This window comes from Carassius auratus, unplaced genomic scaffold, assembly GCF_003368295.1.
Source record: "Carassius auratus strain Wakin unplaced genomic scaffold, ASM336829v1 scaf_tig00218045, whole genome shotgun sequence".
In the NCBI taxonomy this organism is placed as follows: Eukaryota; Metazoa; Chordata; class Actinopteri; order Cypriniformes; family Cyprinidae; genus Carassius; species Carassius auratus.
This window is the reverse complement of record NW_020529359.1, coordinates 3745-25294: the sequence shown is the minus strand read 5'-3', so window position 1 is coordinate 25294 and position 21550 is coordinate 3745. Positions and strand designations below refer to the sequence as shown.

Sequence of the window (21550 nt, the reverse complement as noted above, 5' to 3'; positions counted from 1 at the left end):
CCATGATGGTTGCTAGGGCCGTTGCTAGGGTACCCAGGGTGGTTGCTAGGGTAATCGGGGGGTTGCTAGGGTGTTGCTATGTGGTTGCTAGGGTACCCGGGGTGGTTGCTAGGGCGGTTGCTAGGTTCCCCATGATGGTTGCTAGGGCCGTTGCTAGGGTACTCAGGGTGGTTGCTAGGGTAATCGGGGTGGTTGCTAGGGTGTTGCTATGTGGTTGCTAGGGTACCCGGGGTGGTTGCTAGGGCGGTTGCTAGGGTCCCCATGATGGTTGCTAGGGCCGTTGCTAAGGTACCAGGGTGGTTGCTAGGGTAATTGGGGCGGTTGCTAGGGTGTTTCTATGTGGTTGCTAGGGTAACCGGGGTGGTTGCTATGGCGGTTGCTATGGTAACCTGGGTGGTTGCTAGGCAGTTGCTATGGTACTTGGGGTGGTTGCTAAGGTGTTGCTAGGCGGTTGCTAGGTGTTTCGGCTGGTTGCTAGGCAGTTGCTATGGTCTTCTGGGTGGTTGCTATGATGTTACTTGGTGGTTGGTAGTTGTCACAGATGGTCACTATGTAGTTATTATAGAGTTCTTAGCCCATTTGAGCACTTAGCTAATCACTATTAGCATGTAGCTAATCACTGCTAGCATGACTAGCATGTTGGAAGTCCAGTGTGCTAGCATGAGTCAAAAAATCCAACCGCCATGTCTGTACGATGTTCTGATGCAGAGATATAGGTCGTGCAAAACGGTTGCTAGGGTACTCCATTTGGTTGCTATGGAGTGGCTTGTCACCTGCCAATGATGATACTCCAAAGTCTGCTTGCCCAATATAAACCAACCCCCGTGTTTCTACGATGTTCTGATGTGGAGATATAGATCTTGCAAAACGGTTGCTAGGGTACTGTGTTTGGTTGCTAGGGAGTGGCCTGGCAGCTGCCAATGATGATACTCCAATGGTTGCTTGCTAATACAAACCAACCCCCATGCTTCTATGTCTTTCAGATGTTAAGATATCTCTCTATACTTTGGGTTGCTAGGTAGCTCTTAATGGTTGCTAGGGCGTGGCTAGGTTGTCTTGAAGGAGATACATGATTGGCCGTTTGCTGCCCGAGTCAAACGAGCCCACCCTCATGTTTCTATGACACTTCTATCCAAAGTTATTCATTTTATCATTTTCAATGGAAGTCTATGGGGCTTGTTGCTATGGCGCTCTATATGGTTGCTAGGGCGTGGCTTGATAACTTCATAGTGATCCTGAGAGACTGATTGGTTGCCTGATTCAAATGAGCCCACCCCCTTGTCTCTATGACACTGTGATCCAGAGTTATGTTCAATGCAAAATCCCTATGTAATTTCCCATAGTAGCCCTCCCTATACTTTGTATTAGGGTCAAATTTGGGGGGCTCTAGCCCCCAGGGGTACAACTTATACCCCAATGCGGGTATGTTCTCGCACAGCCTGATAGCCTCTCCAAATGTGGTGATTCACGTGTTTCTGCGAAATTCTCTCTCGGAGCTACGATCCGTCAAAGTTGGCCCAATGTTGTCTATGGGTTTTTCGCCCGATTTTTCGCCCGGTGTACGAACATCGTACGCCCGATCGCTTATAAAAGTCATAGCACACCATTCCCGATAGGCCGCACGATTTGACGCCTGTTTCGTTGGTCTGTGACAAAACTGCGGGACTAGTTACGCGCCGAAATTTGTACGGTTGCTAGGGAAGGTTGCTAGGGTCCCCATGATGGTTGCTAGGGCCGTTGCTAAGGTACCCAGGGTGGTTGCTAGGGTAATCGGTGGTTGCTAGGGTGTTGCTATGTGGTTGCTAGGGTACCCGGGGTGGTTGCTAGGGCGGTTGCTAGGGTCCCCATGATGGTTGCTAGGGTACCCAGGGTGGTTGCTAGGGTAATCGGGTGGTTGCTAGGGTGTTGCTATGTGGTTGCTAGGGTACCCGGGGTGGTTGCTAGGGCGGTTGCTAGGGTCCCCATGATGGTTGCTAGGGCCGTTGCTAGGGTACTCAGGGTGGTTGCTAGGGTAATCGGGGTGGTTGCTAGGGTGTTGCTATGTGGTTGCTAGGGTACCCGGGGTGGTTGCTAGGGCGGTTGCTAGGGTCCCCATGATGGTTGCTAGGGCCGTTGCTAAGGTACCCAGGGTGGTTGCTAGGGTAATTGGGGCGGTTGCTAGGGTGTTGCTATGTGGTTGCTAGGGTACCCGGGGTGGTTGCTAGGGCGGTTGCTAGGGTAATGGGTGGTTGCTAGGCAGTTGCTACGGTACTTGGGGTGGTTGCTAAGGTTGTTGCTAGGCGGTTGCTAGGGTGTTTTGGCTGGTTGCTAGGCAGTTGCTATGGTCTCCTGGGTGGTTGCTATGATGTTACTAGGTGGTTGGTAGTTGTCACAGATGGTCACTATGTAGTTATTATAGAGTTCTTAGCCCATTTGAGCACTTAGCTAATCACTATTAGCATGTAGCTAATCACTGCTAGCATGACTAGCATGTTGGAAGTCCAGTGTGCTAGCATGAGTCAAAAAATCCAACCGCCATGTCTGTACGATGTTCTGATGCAGAGATATAGGTCGTGCAAAACGGTTGCTAGGGTACTCCATTTGGTTGCTATGGAGTGGCTTGGCAGCTGCCAATGGTGATACTCCAAGGCTGCTCGCCAATATAAACCAACCCCCATGCCTCTACGATGTTCTGATGCAGAGATATAGATCTTGCAAAATGGTTGCTAGGGTACTGTGTTTGGTTGCTAGGGAGTGGCCTGGCAGCTGCCAATGATGATACTCCAATGGTTGCTTGCTAATATAAACCAACCCCCATGCTTCTATGTCTTTCAGATGTTAAGATATCTCTCTTGACTTTGGGTTGCTAGGTAGCTCTTAATGGTTGCTAGGGCGTGGCTAGGTTGTCTTGAAGGAGATACATGATTGGCCGTTTGCTGCCCGAGTCAAACGAGCCCACCCTCATGTTTCTATGACACTTCTATCCAAAGTTATTCATTTGATCTTTTTCAATGGAAGTCTATGGGGCTTGTTGCTATGGCGCTCTATATGGTTGCTAGGGCGTGGCTTGATAGATTCACAGTGATCCTGAGAGACTGATTGGTTGCCTGATTCAAATGAGCCCACCCCCTTGTCTCTATGACACTGTGATCCAGAGTTATGTTCAATACAAAATCCCTATGTAATGTCCCATAGCAGGAAAAGTCCTCCCTATACTTTGTATTAGGGGCAATTTTGGGGGGCTCTTGCGCCCCAGCGGTACAACTTATACCCCAAATTCGGGTATGTTTCGCACAGCCTGACAGCCTCTCACAATGTGGTGATTTCGGATGTTTCTGCGAAATTCTCTCTCAGAGCTACGATCCGTCAAAGTTGACCCCAATGTTAGTCTATGGGTTTGATCGCCCGATTTTTCGCCCGCGGACGAACATCGTACGCCCGATCGCTTATAAAAGTCATAGCACACCATTCCCGATTAGGGCGCACGATTTGACGTCACTGTTTGCGTTGGTCTGTGACAAAAAGTGCGGACTAGTTACGCGCCGAAATTCGTACGGAATCTATAAGAAAAAAAGTATGGAGATAATAAGGATCCTGCCCGAAGACCAACTAGAAGGTACATTTCCTGAAGAAAATGTGAGTGGTGCTTGCAGTGGCAAAACTCGCCCCTCTGTTGCTAAGGTACTCTTGATAGTTGCTAAGGTGTTACTATGCGGTTGCCATAGGACACATTTGTGATTGCTATGGCGGTTGCTAGGGTATTTGGGGTGGTTTCTAGGTGTTGCTATGCGGTTGCTATTGCTATTTTTTGTGGTGTTCAAGGACAGAAATATCACTTACAAAACATTTATTTTATTTTATTTTAATACAATAAATAATAAAACAAGATATTACAAATAAAGTACAGCACAAGCAAATCATGCAATGACTGTGGCAACTTTAATATTTAAAAGAATACCTCAGCGAATTTATTGCTATCCATGTTCAAACTGATTGTATTTGATGAATATATGATTGACCTGAAGAATAAAAACTATACCATACACTTGAACAATTGAGCTACGTTTATTATTTTATTATTATGTATTATAAATATGACAAATACCCGCAGAGAGAGCCAACGGCCTGGTGATATTTCATTTTACAGCTCGATTCAACGTCGTTTAAAAATGTATTTAGTTTGAATATTTAGATCTGGGCAAAATCAGAGGGCCTTTTATTTTGAAATCGCGATGCATAGAGGTACGTTGTTGTATTCTCCTGTGTTTGCAACGTCTATGGTTTGCAAAGATGATTTACGTTACGAATCTAGTGAGGTAACCCACAAACACACACACACAGACCCCCACCCTTCCCAGATAAACATTGAGCAGCCCCACACAGTACAGTATATGCAAGTTTGTGGACCGAGCTGCAGAGATGGAGACGCGCTCTTCGCTTGTAAATTATAACAGTGCAATACAAAGGGAGTCAAAATTTGCGTGCGTTCCCAAATGAAACCCAACAAACAGCACATGCAATAAAAGGTTTTACCACAAACTCAACTTCATTCCAATATCGCGAGACTGCTTCTCACCTGTAGGAGTAATATCGCGAGATCTCGTGAGCTCCCAAAAGTCAGGTGAAATGGCTATTTAACACGCGCTGCATTGTTCATTTTGCGTGAAAATGTTTTTATCCAAACCAAAAATGAACAGTAATTTCATACATTCCTTTTAAAAATTCAAGTATTTTTCAAGGACCTTTAATATGGCTGTTTTCAGGGTTTTTAAATGTCAAAAACTCAATATTTTAAAGTACTAAATTTAAATACTATTTGCCTGAATCAAAAAGACCAACTTTTACCTAAACTGCTTATATTTTCAGTGAATTGTAAAGCTTTGCCACACCGTAACATACGGTTCATATATATCTGCTTCATTACCGATTTTCATTTACCATAAAGTTTTAACACATTTTTTAGATAAAGTAGTATTGATTGCCAGCCACAGCTTTGTGAAGTGGGCTGAGAGTTGGTCACCTGGGGGTCAAACCTGCAGTGGATCTTCTGAGCTTCATGACGGAGGACCTTTCTGTACTCCAGACACTTACCAACACCACAGTGGTGGACTGTTTATTTACAATAAACAGGTGGGATGGGATTCATTTGCCAGACCAGAGAAATTAATAAAAATAAAACATTAAAAACTTGTGTAAGTGCTGTTAATTTACTGTCATGGCAACCAAGTTTTATCAACAGTATTCAAATATTTAGGCTGACATTTTAAGTCTTTCTAATGATACTCATCCAGATCAAGTAAGAGTGTGATCTTAGCAGGTTTGGAGGTAAAACAAAGTTTGCTTATTGGATTATGATAAAAAATAACAAATATTTACACACAAAGTCTTCATGCATAGAAGAATACAAACCTTATTTAAAAGTTTAACCATCTTATTGTACCATCTGTGAATATACCATTCAATAAAGCAAACATGCAGGATTAGCCAATTCACCTAAAATGTTTAAGAATCTATCCCCGAGCCCAGCCACAGCTAGATCCTGTAGCTTTTAATTCACTACTATTAAATATTCTTTGTCAAATAAAAATTTCTGGACACCATAAGGTTATTAAACATTTTTGCAATCCTTAGTCCTGACATGAAATATTTAAGTGAAAAATAAAAAAATATGTTAACAGTGAAAAATATGCAGAGACATATTGTGGCCTTGATTTAAAAAAAAAAAAAAAAAAAAAAAAGTATAAAATAGTTTCTGGAAACAGCGTACCTAGAGTAAGCAAGGTTTGGGTCAATCTACTGAGAGTATATGTGACTGTAAGTTAACCTTGCTTTCTGGAAAACCCCCTGGACCTTCTGTGAAGTTCAGAAGAACACATTAAATGTGCCATTGAAGAAGATACAATAAAGACAAAAACACTTGATGTGCCAATTCAACCAAAATGTTTATTAAAAGTATTAGAAAACACCTGTTGTGCCAAATCCCACCCTATAATGTTGCACTAGCTCACATATAAATATTATTTTAACTTCATATTAAAATTATCGAATTATGAAAATAAAAAACAAATATCTTACTGTTGCAATAATAAAAAATTTAAAATCAAGTTTCTATTTTGGCAGAATAGTGGTGAAAGTGTTTGAATTATTGTATTAATAAAGTGAACCTTGTGCATGTTGCATTTAAAGCCATTGTAAAATACTCACATTACTGTCCATGATTGCGTCTATTACTGCACAAGTGTTTATAAAGGGCATAAGGCCATACATAAGCCCTGTGATTTCAGAAAACAGCAACACCCCTTAGCAGTTCTGAAAGCACTGTTAATCACAGCATCACAGGGCTTACTGCTTTACCGTAAGTGACTAAGCCATAACATGATTTCACTTTTAGTCGTTTAAATTTCTATGATTTAATTAATAAAAAATTCATCGAGTCGCAAACTGTTGTTTTGGAAACCCTGGTCGGCAGGGACGCGAGAGGGACACAGGATTTGACACAACACCCCCAGTGAGCAAGCCAGTGGCGACGGTGGCAAGGAAAAAACTCTTAAGGAGATAAAAAACCTTGAGAGGAACCAGACTCATCAGGGGGAACCCATCCTCCTCAGGCATGGCGTACACATTATAAAAACATTATTATTCAAACTAATATATGAAATAGTAAACTGAGACCAATTATTTAATATAATAAGATAATTTAAAAATATATATTAATATTAATTAATTGATCATCTAATGATTCAGTGCAATTGGGTATTGAAGCATCTTCCGCCATCTAGCCGCTGGATCTGTCATGGCAAACAGGCTGGACACCCTGAGGTAGAGGAGGTAAAACAGATATGATCATGTTAGTGAATTGAATAAAAAAAAATTTCATTCTGCAAGACTTACAGAGCATAAACTTTCAGGTCAGATGTATGTCTTGCAAGAGACATTTCTGCTCTCTCACTTCTGAGGACCATCATACACTTTAAAATCTAAGCGTTCACATCAAAGCACATGCCTCTGAACAAACACACTGTATGATAAAGTGCACTGAAACACTAGACCTTTCCAGTATTATTGACAAACTTTACCTCAGTGCTTAAATGTTCTTCTTCCGTTGCTTCTTTGGTCTTCAGCATTGTCTTCAACTCCAAACACATCTGGTCCCGTCCTCTGGCAATGAACTTAATAAATGAATAACAGGATCACTGCATACACACTTACTAATAAACTAAAAAATAATAATAAACATAATTAAGTAAACTAAAACTTACTGAAAGAAATTAGCCCATAAGCTGGTATCCAGCTCATCATCATCAGTGGTGAAGCACACTTGATCTTCTCAGACATTCTGACTCGCCGGTTCCTGAAAAACATCAAAATCAAAATTAGATTACAATATTCCTTTAAAATGTGGTTATCACATGCAGTAGCACAGTGACTGAAGTGACATCTTTTAACACTTACCTTTAGATGGTATATTGCACACTCATATCCAGTGTTGCACAGGACTGCTATGGTCTCCAAAATCTTCCTGCAACTTTACAGAAGAGCACATATCAATATTAGAATAGCAGAGGACTGCAAATAATATATCCAGTACACATCGTACAGATTGAACACAACATTTGAAACAAATGTTACGTTAGGGTAAAAATCAAATACATCACAACAGTGTCTTAATACTTCTCACTTAACCTTACTGTCTTTTAATGACTTACTGCTGCTGTTGCTCTCACTGTCTGTGTCTTCCCTGGAGTTATTACACTAACCCTGACTGCGTCCTGTATTCTGCTGCCTTCACTTCCTGTCCTGTCTGGAGCTGCCACACTACTCCTTCGTCCTTCCTGCTGCTGTACTCTAGGTAACTCAGGGACACAACACCTTTATATTACCACGGACAACACAATATAACCGCAACGTCACTGCCGTCGATAAAGGAGGTTAAATGGAACCTCAGTTCAATATGGCTTAAGGCCAAGACACCACTCATACAGAAGCCACTGGGGAACTAAGGCTGGTGTTGCCCCACTGTTGTCGTTAATGCTGATTCAGTGGCCCCAGTGACCTGGTATAGCGGGCAATTCACCTATGGAAAAAAACGCAATACACAGTACACAGGATTGTGGTAACTGTGGTAGGTCTCTAACACGCCCGATTGATGACAGAAGTCCGGATTTGAAATGTAGATGTGGTCAAGTAGTGTGTGCTTTTCCGTCGTCGCTGATGTAATCAGTTGCGTGTATCCTCGAGATTGAAACAACTCCAGAATAGGTTTTTTTCCAGGGTGTAAGAGGTCCTCGTTGAAATCTCCACAGATGATGACGAGATCGTTGTGTGTGAGGTCCAGGTAATCCAGCATACTGTTCAGGTTGGTCAAGAAATCTCCAACACTGTACTGTGGTGGCCTATACACAGCTACGACTGCTGCTTTTATTGGGGAATCCAATTTGATCACAGCAAACTCCAGATCAGTCACATTTTGTATATATTGCCTGGGCTGAGTTGGAATGTGCTCCTTGCAATATATTGCGACTCCACCTCCATTTTTCCTTCCAAGTTCTTGATGTGTGGAGTAGGAGACATGCCTGTTGCGTGTGAACAAGTTGTATCCTTCCAATTGGAGATCTGAAGTAGACGATCCAGTCAGGTGTGTTTCTGTTAAACACAGAACATCGGCGAGTTGTAGCTCATGATGGCATCTGATATCCTCCATGTGAGATGCCAGTCCTTCCGTGTTGTGATGAATGATGGTGAGTGTCTGTTCCTGCCTATTTTCCCTCACATGCTGCAAAAGTGGCATGATTTCTTCAACTCTTGCTCTTCTCATGCTTTGCAAAGAGGTTGTGATTTCAGGATCAGCATATATCTTCTTGTCGTCGAAATCCGTAATGTGTAATCCTTGTAGAGATGTCGTTCTGCTGAGGGCAACGTAGGCCATTCCCGGCTCAAAAATCTTCTTCAATGACACTACTGCAGAGTGCATTGTCATGCCTTGAACTTTGTGGGCTGTGCAGGCGTAAGCTAGCTTAATTGGAAACTGTCGACGAACGGCTCCTTTCCTCAGACTTTCTTCAGATCTCTCAATGTAAACCAAGACGTCTTCTTCACCTCGTACCTTTTTACGGTGTTTCTGACCGGCGTTCGGATTGTCAAGTTGAAGTCCTAACATTTGTACGGTGTCGATTCCATCTTTTGTTTGGTGACGATGTTTGCAATCGTGCCAAAACATCCATTGACAATTCCATCTTCTACATCCAGGTTCCTGGTTACCATCACACGAACTCCCACTGCAACTTGCATTGTGTCCAGCAAGTCGTCCTTTTTTCCAGTGACAGGTTTGTTTAATCGCTTCATCCTTCCTGTTCTTGGGTCTTTCCTGTAGTCTTCGGCATCAATTGTTATGATGTCAGCGAAGAGGGCCTGTACAATCTCGGTATTGTACTTGTCAACCTCTTTGTTAGTGGCGAATATGTGTAGAGCATCACGTGGACAGTCTTCTGGCTTCTTCACAGCCTGGAATAACAAAGCTCTATCATCTTCCCTGAGAGCTTCTGTCTTCTGCCTCACTCGTAGTCGGTTCAACAGTTGAGCGAAAGCGAGGTCTTCCTTCTGCCGCATGATCTCTGTGAGTGTGATGATTTGAAAATGGTCCTTCCAGAAGTCCAGCATATCCTCTTCATACACACAGAGCGGTTTGGCTTTACCAAGCGGTGGCAGTTGATAATAATCCCCTACGACGAGGCAAGATATTCCTCCAAAAGGTTTCTTGTTGCCTTTGATCTGCTGAAATCTCCAGTTTACGTATGTGAACAGATCCTTAGAAACCATGGATATTTCATCGATGATAAGAATCTCCACGTCGCGTAATCCTGCTCTCACTTCATCTAGGGCGTTCCCAAGTCCTTGATAAGGTGGCTTCAGACTCCTTGGCAGTTTTAAAAGGGAATGCAGCGTTTTTCCAGAGATGTTGAATGCTGCAGTTCCAGTAAACGCAGACAACAACACCGTGGGCACGGAGAGATCCCCTTCTTCCCGGAGTCGAGGGAGTTGTCGCAGAATCTTAGTTGCTTCCGAGTGTATGCACTTGATGACGTGCGATTTCCCACAACCTGCACCGCCTGACAAAAAGTAAAAAAACTGCTCTGGATTGTGACCCCACACACGCTTCTGACACCACTGGCGGACAGTGTAAAAAATTGCTGCCTGCGTCTCATTTAGACTCCTAAACATCTTCCTCAGATATTCATTAGTCATCTGTGGTGCCTCAATCTGTGGTACGACTCCGTCTCCATCTTCACGACGAATCTGGTATTCTGGAACATCATCCTGTTCATTTTCTTCTGGATGGACGTCTTGTTGTTCTGCAATACACTCCATCCGATCAACGTCGATTTCAGGGGCAAAAGCACACCAAGCATTCTCAGACGGTCCTTCCCGCTGCAGCTGTTCATATGCTTCGTCCACTTTTTTGCCGTGCTTTTCAAACTTCTTCTGTTGTGCTTTAACTAAGCCACGGACAGGGAATCGGAAATTGGGGTGTGACGGGAGTTCTACAAGTCCCCTTTTGTAAAACTCCTGATACGTTGGAAACCCTTGAGGTTTCAGCTGTTCGTTGACACGATGTGGCACGTAAAGTTTTACCATTGTTCCGCAAAACTTCTCCGGTTGCTTCTCCTCTGAAAAGCGAGCATACCTGACAATTGCAGCCTTACCAACAGTTCTCTTCTGAATGAATCCCATATCGTTGAGGAGTGGGAGGACATTCTTTCCTTTAGTTTGCCGACCATACACAACACGGTAATTAGACACAAAGTCTGCAAGGCACATCTTTTCAAACTCCAGTGTTCGAGGCCTTGCTCTGTATTTCTCTATAATACCTGACATCCAGACATCCTCTGAATCAGGATCTTTGCTGTGTAGGACACTACGGGGCAAACTCATCCTCAGGGCATCATCATCCGTCGGTATAAACACAACATTTCGTGAACACTTCTTCAATGGTAAGCTGCATGTCCGTGCCACAGACTCCTGAGCACTCACTTGCCTGTGTTTAGAGTAGGCCTGCATTATCTGCTTCATTTCGTCCTCTTCGTTAACGTTGGTTTCACGAACACCCTTGATCACGGTCTTCAGGTAATCATTCATTTCGTGTTCTGGCTTGGAAATGTAGGACAACATATACATGATGCAGCTGAAAGAGTCAAGAACGAACTGTATGTCCATGTTAGCGTTCCATGCCCTCAGCAAATCTGGGTTGTATCCATTCACCCAAGCCTCCTTTGGATCACGCTTCAGCAAAATCACGTTTGAAGTGGACAGTGCCTCAGCGTATTTGCAGTAATCATCCATGGACAGATTACATTTGGTCAGCAAGTCTGACAAGTTGTCAAAGGAGGCCTGGGGATCGTTTAACAAGTCCCACACTGGCTTGAGTTTATTCCTGGCTTCTTTCATTGCTTTTCGAGCAGCGTCCTGTCTTCTCTTCTTTCTCTCTTGTTGGTGTTGGTCTTCGTTTTCATCTTCCTGAGGACGTTGTGGAGCGTCCTGTCTCCTCTTCTTTCTCTCTTGGTGGTGTTGCTCTTCGTTTTCATCTTCCTCAGGACGTTGTGGTCGTGGACGGGTGATGGTGGTGCTTGACATGGGAAGTTTAGGGAACCCATATCTACACAACACATTTCCTTTCTTGCAAGATTTGGAGTGCTTCCTGCTGTGAAGCTGAACTTCGGTGACAATTTGATGAAGCTCGGGATCGGTGGTAGGGTCCGGCAACTGGCAGGTTATGTAACGGTCAATAAAGTCACACACTACTTGGTCGGACTGATTTTCGAATTCGGGTGCCCCCTTTACCCAGGCCAGCAGATGAATGTGTGGGCTTCCTCTAGCTTGAAACTCCACGCGATAAAAGTAATCCTCGACTTCGCCGATGGGTTGAGCAGGTGACAAAAGCAGATGATTCATTAATGCATCCACTCGTTTTTCAAACATCCGCATGACGGTAACGGGGTTACTTCGGAGGATTTCACATTTCGTTGTCCAGTCAAGCTCTGAAAAGACGACCTCTTCACCTTGCTGAGCCTTGATTGCCGTTATCACTTCTGGCCATCGCATTTCGGCTGCACTGAATGTGCAAAAAAAAGTAGGATTCCCTAACTGCCTGATCATGGCCTGTAGATCTCTCAACGTTTTCTCCCAATAAGATGGAGTGCCTCTCAGGGGTTGCATAAACCTTGTTGCGTCACGGCTGTGGACCAGTCTTTCGACCTCAAGATCATCCTGAAGAAGCTTGTTGGAGATTCTACGTCCATCTTTTGTAACGGGTTTGCCCTTTCGCAACTGGATAGACATGCTGTTTCTAGCCATGTGAGTTTCAGTAACAAACTGTGCAAAGAAGAGATAACTCTGGTCTTTGGCAAAACGAGTATCCACGCAGAACAGTCTAGCATTGAAATACATGCTTGGTGATAATGCAACTTGTCGTGCCTCATCAATTGTGTTCTGTCCAGTGGGAAACTGTACGGGGAAGGCCATGGCTTCCAATTTGGGAACCTTGAAAAATCCGACTGGCTTTTTCCCTTGAGCAGGCGCAATGCTGAAGATTCCCTCACCGTACGACAGCAAGTCCTGTCCAATGTCGAGTGGCTGCATGCATGTGTCCAGAGTGAGGCCAGGTCTGAGCTCATCCTTTTCTTCTGTGCTGACATGCTGCTCATCCTGTTCAGACACAACTTCCTGTTTCTCCTCTGTGTCATGCAGCTCATCATCAGGGAGAAATTGAAATGTGGTAGCGTCACTAATCAAGATGTCCCTATATTCTGAATGCATCGCTTTCAGTTTTGCTAACGCTGCTAGCACATTGTGCATATTCACTGTATGGAAGTGTTGGTATCCTCTGAACTTGATGTGTCTTTTCAGCTTCACCTGTAGGAGCTGGGACTCACTGTTAGGCCTTGGGAGACAGTTAACTGTTTTCTCCACCTCAGAGGGCACACAAACAACAGCACCATACACTGATCGCTGCTGTCCTTTGGGCAATGCAACTATTTTTGCAAAAGGAACAATTTTGGCGATAAGCTGACGTTCAAGAACATTCAGCTCAAGCAGTTCTGCAGGAATGGGAGGCAATTCAAGTCTGTTTGCCGCTGCAATAGAAGGCATGGATCCTCTCTTCAGATGGCTGTCACAGGTGTGGCAGATCCACTCCTGTCTTCGCTCATCTGGAACTGCACAAGGAACTGAGCAGGCACTGTCACAAGCATGAACATATTTCCCGGTTAAGCAAAAGGCTGTAATATGAACATTTTTGACGTATCGTGTTCTATTACACATCTTAACCTGATTTGGAAAAAGCGCCCTGTGACAGACTGTGCAGATGTAAGTAGGACCATGCAGAATTTGATGCCGAAATGCAGATATGGCCTTTTGAATCAAGCTGTTAGACACAGGCTTGTTTGTTGCATCAGAATTGGGTGTATTCTGACTGAAACGAATGTACGGCTTGTATTTTCTCTTGATCCTTAATGCACATCTCAACTTGTGAAGAATGTGGAATCCAGGATCGGTGAGACACTTCTGTTTCTTCTGGAGAGTACAACGTAGAATGTGATGTGACCTAAAATCTGAATCACTTGCGTATCTTCTGGCCATGTAGTCCTTCATCTTCTTCTGGAAAAGAACATCACTGTGGTACCTTCTGGCCATGTAGTCCTTCATCTTCTTCTGGAAAAGATTATCAGTGTGGTACCTCCTCACCATGTTGTCCTTCTTCTTCTTCTGGAAAATAGCATCAGTGTGGTACCTCCTGTCCATGTAGTCCTTCATATTCTTCTGGAAAAGATGATCTGTCTTGTACCTCCTCACCATGTACTCCTTCTTGTTTTTCTGGAAGAGAACATCAGTTTTGTATCTCTTGGCCATATACTCCAGCTTTTTGAATCTGGCAAAAGGATCTTTATCATACTTCTTTTTGGTAACCTCCATTTTCTTCTTCTGAAAATGCAAATTGGTGGCATACTTCTCTCTCTCGTATTCTCTTTTTTTTACCCGAACATCAAAATGTGGAGTGGTTTTCTCAAGTGTTGCTTCTTGCTTTTTATTCATAATTTTACGCAGCTCTTTTCTTCTTCGCTGCTTGTTTGTTTTTAAAACCTTTATGACATTTTGGTTTTTGTCATCTGTCAGGACACGATTGTCAGGGATTGTGATGTCAGAAGTTGTTGGGGGTTTTGGCAGAGGTGAAGTTACTTGTGAACGTGAAACACATGCTGCTGATGTGCATGGTTCCTCAGACTGTTGCTCCATTTCAAATGAAACAGCCATGAATTCATAGCAAGCTTGAGGACCACGATTCCAAAAAAGCTCAAGTAATCTGTTGATCATGTCATGCAGATTGGTGAAAGTTAGCATAACTGCTGTTCCGTCACCAGTAGGATGTGGCCAACCTCCAGCAGTTCTGGAATGTGAATCAAAATATCCATATCTTCCAGATCTGTCTCTGAACACAGCAAAGCACTCTGGAGAAACAATAAGCAGTGCATGGCTGACATCTGATGAGAGACACTGAAGTCTTTCATCAAGAGGAATCCACCATGCATCCATTTCCTGAGTTCCTCTGTCTCTTAGATACCCCATCACAACTTCTGACTTTTGGACGCTGTAGTTGTGGTTAGAAGTTGAGATGTTCAGAGGTACTTCAGCCATGCTTAGAAGATCCTGTCGGAATCTTCCTTCAGCAATAAGCTGCATTTTAATGCCGACATAGAGAGCATCCCCTTCCTCTAGCACCCTGTCAAGATCAGGCTGTTTGAACGAAGTTCCCTCACTGTGGTACGCAAGGAATGTCAGAGCTACACATGTGCACTGAGTGTTTCTTGAGAAAACATCATACCTTGCATCACTCTGGCAGTGAGACGCCTGCACGGATATAACTCTAGATGTGTTGTCGCCATCTTCATACTGCTGTCCATCAGAAACCGGAGTAGCACCTTTACTGACGCTCGTCTGTCCTGTCAGGTCTAACTTTCTCCAACGAACTTTCTGAGCCTGGGATCTCCTACCTTTGCGAGGCATCCTTCAAAAGACAGAATTTGACAAACAGACCAAAGACATGAGATAAAATAATCGATGACATATCTGAGATGATCTGAAAACACCATCACATGCTGCATGTATGTAAACAAAGAAATGCTTAATTTTCAAACATACTCCACATTAGAATAAGTTTATTTAGTTAATTTACAGCTTTTTGAAATGTTATGACCATAGTCCTCAACCTTTTATGTAGCTAAATGGGATTAAATTATCCAAGTTTAACATCTTGAACATCTGTTCGCATTGTTTTTCAATAATAATAATAATAATAATAATAAATAATAATAACAACAAGCAGATTATTTCACATCGTCTCTTAAATAAGTGTTTAGCAAACAAACCTTTTCTTCATTATGAGTTTGAACAGATCTCTGATTAAAAAGTACTGTAAAATGGTTTTAATGCTAAAGTCAAAAAGAACTGTATTTAATAAACATTTTTGTGCAAGATATTTTCAGTAACTTACTTTACGAAATGCTGAAGCGATGCAACCTGCAAAGAATTCTCAAGAAAAACGTTAATTGACAATAAATAGAACAGTAGCAAACTAAAACAAATTAAGAATCTAGTATTAATAGGAACAAAAAAAATTCCAAAGAAAAGAACAATAGTAGATTAAACAAGTTTTTAACCTAGTATTAAAAGAACTGAACTTTTAAAAGAACAGTAGTGTTTGAACGCAAATTGTCAACCGGGGTTTTTTTTTTTTTTTTTTTTTTTTTTTTTGTGGGTGGGTGTTGGGTTGGGGAGGGGAGGGGAGGGGAGGGAAGGGGAAGGGTTAGGCAAGAACAATACAGAAGAACTGCTGCTTGGAGAAAATCCAAAACCTGGAAAAGAAATGCATATTAGGCAACTATAATGATAATAATATTGAAAAAGCATCATTTAGGCATTTTGCACACTAACCAGGCTTTCAGCTGCAGAGAAAAATGCAGGTCGTGCTCTGAATAGATAGTCTACAAAACAACAAACAAATACACAATAAAAGATAGCCTATGTATGTGAAATAAGATCAATATTAACATTTAATTAAATAGGCAAAAGCATCCATAATTTCTTTTTTTAATACAGTCAGATTTTCAATAGAAATTAATTATATTCCAAACCTAAAGCTACTGTAACTGATTGGCCAAAGAGGTTCCTCAGGGATGCAAAAGACTTAAGTAGCCAAATATAATACACTATCAATATAGTATACTGACTGCCAAACAATATGACAAAATCTAAGTGACTAACAGGCAGAAAGCATTTTGTTTCCATTGTTCAACAAATTATCATTTACCTGGTTTTAAAGGTCTAGGGCATTATCAGAACTTGTATACTTCTCTCTCATGAGCCCATAGAAGCAAAATTGTGAATTGCATTGTAAATGATGTTGTAGCTCACATGACAGTGATAACATGACAAGTGTAATACATCTGCATACATACCACACGTATGACAATTTTTTATTAATTGCAAATTATTACTCACAAGAAGTATCTACTTAGAGAATATGCAACTTCGAATGCACCCGATGGCTATAACATAAACTGATGCTATCTTTTAGGAGGGGAAACTGTTTATCTATAACTTACAACAACTTAAAAGGAATGGTTCCCCACCAAATTGATATAATTTCATCAGTCTCTCATTAACTTTATGTGAAAAATTACAAGCAAGGTAAAATCATTGAGGCCTACAAACATTCTCCAGTGAATTTCACAGAATTCCACATGCTAGTCACAGGTTGTGAAGTTCTATAGTGCATCAATGACGCAGTAGTATCTCATTAATATCGCTTTGTCATCTGTTCATATGTTATCAATATAGAAAATAAAAATACTTACCCGGATATTGTGCAGTGAAGAGTCTGTAGTGCTCACAATGCTGTAATCAGAAAATATAAATAAAATGTCAGACATAACTTGTTAAAATCGGTTGGCCCCATAAACTACAACGACTCTGATTTACAAGATCTCACATTTTCTTAATCCTACATAGTGCCCCATTGAATTTACAACAACCAAAAAATGCAAACAAACCTCAAGAATTGCTCAGGAAATAAAGCTCAATGATCAATCTAAACAAAGAAAAAATGAACAAAAGAATAAATAATTGAGATGGACAGTTAATACCAACAAAACACAGACTTTCAATATACAATTTTTATGACTTAAAACAGAAAAAAAAATCTAATTTTATTCTGAATGTAAATATTTAATAGTATGCAGTCTATGTCCAAATATATTTTATGGTAAATGTAAAAGTCTCAAAAAGTCTTTTGAATAAGAGGTAGGAAATTTATATTTTAATCTTGTCACTGTGGATGTCGGGTATGGTTAGATTTATTAATTGGATGTTGTGAATTGTTAATTGTTTTGTGATTGTATGGCAAGACCAAGATCAATTTTCAGCTAAGGCTGAACAATAAAGTACTACTACTACTACTTCTAACTTTGTATTCAAAGAATAATGAAGAAACTGCATCAAAACTCTAAAATGCATCACAGTTTATCATAAATTGTTTTTCCCCCACACAATATTAAGCAGCACAAGCTTTTTCAACACTGACAATAAGTTTATTATTAAATATAATTCATTTCTGATTTATAATTTATATATAAATTATGTTAAGGAAAATATATCTTACAATATCACTTCTTTAAAAACTGTTTCTCATCAAATTAATGCAGTATTGGTCACCAACAAATAAAACACAATTTCAGCTTGCTCTTCCTCTGCATTCGGTGCACATGAACAGATCGTATAACACCGTCTCTCCTCCCTGACACATTCATTACTCAAGATAAATTAATTAAATCGTCCACGATTCATACTTAAAGTTCTCACTTCAACTTGCTGACTTAAAACATTACCATTACAAAGTACTGTAGTTATATTCCGATCATAAATGATGAATACACAAAACGTGTAGCTGACACCGCATCTAAACTAACTCAACAACATTTTGTGTGGCAAAAAAAGAAGAAGAAAAAGATTTCACGCTCATTTAATCAAAACGGGAAGCCGGTCGCGGAATGAAACGGAAAAGTTCCGTTAATATCTACGTTACCTCACACGAACTCCGTGTTCTGAGCCGATTCGCCATCACTATCGTGTCAGAAACGGCGGTCTGTGTGTGGTTTCAGAGCTCGGTGTATTTTTACCTCGTGAATCAGTGAAAAGAACACTATATAGACGTTTATGGAACAGCAGAAAATAGGCCCAACACAGCAGCATTAATCAGGGCTCACGGATCATTGCCTCACAATCATCTCAAACAAAATTAATTCTTAAATAGAGGGTTAATACTATGAACTACAGTCCTAAACCACATCCGAAGCAGGAAACCAGCGCCCAAAAAAAAAAAAAAAAACAGATTTCGAGCTCATTAATTTACGATCAAAGCGGGAAGCCGTCCGACGCACCCACCAGCACGAGACGGAAAAGTCCCGTTAATATCAGCTCACACGGACTCTGTGTGTGAATCTGAGCCGATTCGCCATCACTAGCGTGTCAGACACGGCGGTCTGTGTGTGGTTTCAGAGCTCTGTATATTTTTACCTCGTGAGTCAATGAAAAAATCCTATATAGACGTTTATGGAACAGCAGAAAATATAGGCCCAACACGCAGCATTAAACCCTCTATAGACGTTTATGGAACAGCAGAAAATATAGGCCCAACACGCAGCATTAATCAGGTCTCACAGATCATTGCCTCACAAACATATCAAAATTAATTCTTAAATAGACGGTTAATACTATGAACTACTGTCCTAAAACCACATCGAAGCAGGAAACCAGCGGCCAAAAAGATTTCGCGCTCATTTACGATCAAAGAGGGAAGCCGTCCGCTGCACCCACCAGCACGAGACGGAGAAGTCCCGTTAATATCACATCACACGGACTCTGTGTGTGAATCTGAGCCGATTCGCCATCACTAGCGTGTCAGACACGGCGGTCTGTGTGTGGTTTCAGAGCTCTGTATATTTTTACCTCGTGAGTCAATGAAAAAATCCTATATAGACGTTTATGGAACAGCAGAAAATATAGGCCCAACACGCAGCATTAAACCCTCTATAGACGTTTATGGAACAGCAGAAAATATAGGCCCAACACGCAGCATTAATCAGGTCTCACAGATCATTGCCTCACAAACATATCAAAATTAATTCTTAAATAGACGGTTAATACTATGAACTACTGTCCTAAAACCACATCGAAGCAGGAAACCAGCGGCCAAAAAGATTTCGCGCTCATTTACGATCAAAGAGGGAAGCCGTCCGCTGCACCCACCAGCACGAGACGGAGAAGTCCCGTTAATATCACATCACACGGACTCCGTGAGTGAATCTGAGCCGATTCGCCATCACTAGCGTGTCAGACACGGCGGTCTGTGTGTGGTTTCAGAGCTCTGTATATTTTTACCTCGAGTCAATGAAAAAACCCTATATAGACGTTTATGGAACAGCAGAAAATACGTGCATTAATCACGGTCAACACGCAGCATAAATCAGACCTAATGGATTTATAATGCCTCACAGTCATCTCGAACAAAAGTATTTCTTAAATAGGCGGTTAATATTACGAAATACTGTCCTAAAGGCACATTAAAGCAGGAAAAGATACCATCGATATGCAGCGGGCTAACGTCAATGACTAACCTCTGCTAAAATGCCTTTAAAAAAATCACTCTTTCATGCAATATTGCGCTAATATTCAGAATTAGCTAACATAATCACAAACTTTGACCACTTGGGCAGCATATTTAATTTCTTAAAATTCGTTATTAAAGGTAGACCTTAGAAAAGTACACCACTGCTACTCACCTCAGGGAGATTTCTGGAACATCTGACTTGGTCTCCCTGTATCACAGTATTGATCAGCCAATCAGCACGCGAACTTCAGCTGCGCAGCCAATAGTCATGCAGCGTTACTCTTCTATCCATATATGAAAGAGAGAGCCCATGGAGACGGTGGATTTTTTTTTTTTTTAAGTGTGCACCACTCCTTAATATTAGAAATTAAAGATCAATTTATCAATTATATGAAAAAGTTAAATTAAAATATTTCTTTTTTTTTAAGATCATGAGTCGTATAATAGCATTCTTTAATAATGAGTACTTTAAAATAAGTACTTTTAATTGTTATAGCCATTAAAATATAGAGAAAGAGACATTTTGTAATAAATTTCATGATTAACTTTGGCGTTAATTCATACATTATATATATATATATATACTATTTCTTACTAAATAACCCGTTTTAAATTAAAAGTGATAGCATATATAATATATATATATATATATATATATATATATATATATATATATATATATATATATGTATATATATGTATATATATATATATATATATATATATGTATATATATATATATATATATGTATATATATGTATATATATGTATATATATATATATATATATATATATGTATATATATATATATATATATATATATATATATATGTATATATATATATATATATATATATATATATATATATATATATATATATATACTATTTCTTACTAAATAACCCGTTTTAAATTAAAAGTGAAAGCATTCCTGTGGACAGAAATCATAACATTAGGACAGAATCAGTTCAGAATCAATCACAAAAAGAATCAGTTCGGATCAGCTCTGTGTCAGTCCAAGATGGTCTGGCTGCAGACTTGCACTTGCACTCTCAGACTTGCACTCTCAGACACTTGATAGAATATAAAAAGATTAGAAAGCTTGTTAGTTATTTTTATGAATAGAATTATAATAGTGAGTGCTAAAGATGGGAGGGTCAAATAAAGATGAAAGTGATGTGTTTTAAGGCGATTCTTGAAGATGGCTAAGGACTCAATTGCCTGGATTGAGTTGAGGAGGTCATTCCACCAGGAGGGAACATTTAATTGAAATGTTCGTAAAAGTGACTGTGCTTCTTTGGGATGGGACAATCAAGCAATGTTCACTTTCAGAACACAAGCTCTTAGAGGGTACCTAAGTCTTCGAGCAGCTATATGTATAGCTACAGCTTTGTACAGGTCCATTACGTTAAATCTTAGCTTCCATCCTTCTCCACCCAGACACACACGCTTGTAAGGGCGGTTCCCAGGATTGTTGCTAGGGTGGTTCCCAGCGTACCTAGGGTGGTTGCTAAGGTAATGGGGTGGTTGCTAGGGCAGTTGATAGGGTCCCCAGTATGTTTGCTAGGGCCGTTACTAGGGTACCCTGTGTGGTTGCTAATGTAATCAGGGTGGTTGCTAGGATCCCCAGGATGGTTGCTAGGGTAAACGGGGTGGTTGCTAGGGTGTTGCTAAGTGAATGCTAGGGTACCCGGGGTGGATGCTAGGGCGGTTGCTAGGGTCCCCATGATGGTTGCTAGGGCCGTTGCTAAGGTACTAAGGGTGGTTGCTAGGGTAATCGGGATGGTTGCTAGGGTGTTGCTATGTGGTTTCTAGGGTACCCGGGGTGGTTGCTAGGGCGGTTGCTAGGGTCCCCA

At 41.2% G+C, this 21550-nt stretch overlaps 2 long non-coding RNA genes across 3 annotated transcripts; both read right to left on the bottom strand.

Annotated features, from left to right (window-relative positions):
- Positions 1 to 5902: 5902 nt before the first annotated feature.
- LOC113104600 (uncharacterized) lies at positions 5903 to 7866 on the bottom strand. Of its 2 annotated transcripts, none has more exons than XR_003292077.1 (5): positions 7737 to 7866; positions 7432 to 7504; positions 7239 to 7330; positions 7056 to 7148; positions 5903 to 6793 (listed from the first exon to the last, which is right to left on the bottom strand). It is a non-coding gene; the product is annotated as an uncharacterized LOC113104600 (long non-coding RNA). The 2 variants fall into 2 exon arrangements; XR_003292076.1 differs by having other exon boundaries at positions 7686 to 7842.
- Positions 7867 to 15763: 7897 nt separating this feature from the next.
- On the bottom strand, positions 15764 to 19973 carry LOC113104601 (uncharacterized). The gene is made up of 5 exons (XR_003292078.1): positions 19866 to 19973; positions 17079 to 17116; positions 16884 to 16923; positions 15961 to 16010; positions 15764 to 15881 (listed from the first exon to the last, which is right to left on the bottom strand). It is a non-coding gene; the product is annotated as an uncharacterized LOC113104601 (long non-coding RNA).
- Positions 19974 to 21550: the final 1577 nt, after the last annotated feature.